This window comes from Macadamia integrifolia, chromosome 14 (genome assembly GCF_013358625.1).
Source record: "Macadamia integrifolia cultivar HAES 741 chromosome 14, SCU_Mint_v3, whole genome shotgun sequence".
Classification (NCBI taxonomy): domain Eukaryota; kingdom Viridiplantae; phylum Streptophyta; class Magnoliopsida; order Proteales; family Proteaceae; genus Macadamia; species Macadamia integrifolia.
In genome coordinates, this window is record NC_056570.1 from 22,649,199 (window position 1) to 22,652,522 (window position 3,324).

Consider the following 3,324-nt stretch of genomic DNA (forward strand, 5'->3'; position numbering starts at 1 on the left):
GTTAAAAGGGAACTACATTTGATCAAGTGTAATTTTATTGGAGCAGGAATACATCAGTAGAGGCCAACTACATCCTAATAAGAAGGTCTCTCTTCCATCTCTAACCTCTGTAGTTATTTCATTTTTTTGGGGGGGCTAATTTTACACTCATGAATAAAATAAATAAACTTAGACCATGCAGGAAAGGTAGGATGAACAAACTAAATATGTTATTGCTTGAATCTTGACATGTCTAAGCATAGATCATGTAGCAAAGGAAGGTTGAACAAACTAAATATGTTATCCCTTGAATCTTGACATGTCTAAGCACTAAGTTTTCCACCTTACCCTTTCCTCTGCAATCTACACCTTAAGGTTGCAGTAGAAATAGCTATACTGTATCTCTGGTTCCTTACTCAAGAATCCACCAAACCATGGAATGAAACAGTAAGTAAAAGTAACAGGCCAAGCCAGAGCTCCAACATAAATAAAGATTTACAGACTATGATCTTCCACCCAGTTTTTTTTCTTTAATGAATTTTAAGGTTATTTATTGTGCACATGATTTGTCAGTTCTCAGCTAACTTCATTGTAAGTACTTTGGATTCCCCACATTTTTTTTATGTAAGCTACTTTAAGAATGGTGATCATTTATAGCTTTAGTCTTTATTTCCTTTCTTAATTTGGGCTTAGCCAACCCTGGATTGGGTTTTGGTAAAATGTTCCTGGTTTATAGGGTTAGCTAGCAAGTACAGGTATATGATATATATATATATATATATTAAAAAAAAAAAAAAACATTTGGCCGCGGTTGTTATAAACTGCGGCTAATAATTCGAGCACAATAAAGGAAACCCTGGGTATTGTTAAACAATTGCTACGTTTTTTAATTCGCGGCTAAATAATAATTTAGTAGAAAAACGGGGCGAAAACAAAATTATCAATAACCATGGTTTCTTAAACCCGCGGTTAAAGCGTAAAATACTAACCACAGTTTTTTTGAACCGCGACAATAGAATGCATGGCAATAATCGCGGTTTATATAAACTGCGGTAAAAAATAATTTACTAACAACAGTTTCACAAACCGTGGTTAAAACAAAGTATCTAACCACAGTTTATATAAACCGTGGCTAAAGAGGCCTTCTCATTTACCACGGTGGTATTGGCCGCGGATTTGCCGCGGTTTGAAAACCGCGGTTATTAACCTTTTGCCGCGGTTATATTAGCAATTGCCACGGTTTTAACCGCGGCTAAATACCAATTTTCTTGTAGTGAATAGAGTATGTACATCACGATAGGAGACGGGGGAAGGGATAGAGATTCTCCTTGTGAGAATCCAAAAAGCTTGTATTTTTAAGAAGTTAATTACATCTTCATCAGGGGAATTAAGATGAAATTTAAGCTTGGTGAAAAAATGTTGGATATCCAAAAAGAGGGAAATTTCATGTAAAGGCCATTGATATTTCCTATGGTTAGTCAACAAAAAATGGATAGTCTCTGAGTCGGTCCAAATATCCCCACATATCCAGCCATCTATCCTCCTTTGCGTGTCTTACTTCCATGAGCAGTCCCCGAGTGTATGCTTCATCACTATTTCCTGTCATAATATAATCAACTTTAAATAAACAAATATTGTTTTTATTGATTATGCAATGAGCCCAAGAAGGGATTGTTTTAAATTTATCTTGACTCCCACACAAATTTTAGTTGATGGGGTTCAAGTAAGGAGATAAGGGGGATGGGGTGTCTCTTGGTTTGAAATCATCTAGCTGTGATTATCGGAAATTCTAGAATGAACAGTCCATTGATTCACCAAATGAAAGTTCATATTGGGTTTAGGTTTATCTTGTTTAAAAATCACAGCATTCCTATGGTTCCATAAATAATAAAAAAATATATAAAAAAAAAAGTCAGATAAACTTTCAAGTGGAACATTCTGAAACAAATACAAGATCGCCTTATCGGTTGTTTGGTTTGTTCAATTTATTATTATTATTATCATCATCATCATCATCATCATCATCATCATCATCATCATCATCATCATCATCAATGGATTGGCATATTACTCACATACCTTGTTATCTACAAGACCCCACCAATTGGGGACACAAGACAAATCATCAAATAAGGGGTTGGAGAACAAGGAGAGAGTCTATTAAGGGGGAGGGTGGGGAGAGAGACTCTGATAGGGTCATACACCCTAACAACATGTACATCTTTTTCTTATATTTTCTATGAACTTGTTTAACTAGGTTTTAACATAAATAGGTTTTTTTACCCAAAAAAAAAACATAAGTAGATTTTAATAGATTGGAATGCTACCAATTAAAACATTAACCACAAGTTACACTTTCAAGCAAAGATTTCATTATTAGGGTAAAATTTTGTTATTTCATATGTATTTCGAAAAATATGCTAAACAATGACCTCCCTTGAGAATGACATAATGGAAATTACTTTTAAATAATTTAAAGGGAAAATGACAGATATGCAAACGATATGTAATGGAATTAGGAATGCTAACAAATGTGGATTGTACGATTAGGGTAATTGAATCGTTGCCCTCCATTTTTTAAATGATGTACAATACTTATACAACTTTATTGTATATACTAAGACCTTATTCAAACTCAAACCTGACATGGCAGCTTTACACACACTCTCTCTCTCTCTCTCTCTCTCATGCTACTGCCAATTTTATCACTGTGTTGATGATGTTCGAAGGAGGTAAAGAAGAAGAAGAGAAGGAAGTAGTCACGCCAAGTCCTGTGAAGAATCTGCAAGTGGTCGGATAGGCCATCTCGCCACTGCAAGTTGTCGATCATTCCCTTTCACAACTGCTCGATCATCCCTTCTCGCTTCTGTAAGTGCGTGCTCATCCCCTCCAACAATTGAGGCAACTGATCGACAGAGGTCGATCATCCTCTGTCGCCTCAACTGTTTGATCATCACTATCGCTTCTGCAAGTGCGCGATCAGCCCATATCGCCACTGCAGTGGTCGATCATCCCCTCTCTCATCTACTCGATCATCCCTTCTCGCCTCTTCTAGTGCGCGATCATTCCCTTCTTGCCTTTACAAGTGGTCGATTTTCCCATCTCGCCTCTGCTAGGTATGATTCTTTTCTCTAGTTGTTTAGTGTATCTTTTCTATCAGCATGCGTAGAAATGGTGGTTGGTTGTATGGATTAGGAAAAAATGTAGTTGTACCTTTAAATAATTTTAATGAAGGAGGGGTCAATGGTGCATTGGTTATTCTTGTTGTGAGTGGGTGCCATTACTAATTGAGGCAATGTAACCGCTTACGAATAAAATTAATCTGATTCGCTGTAGGGAGGTATC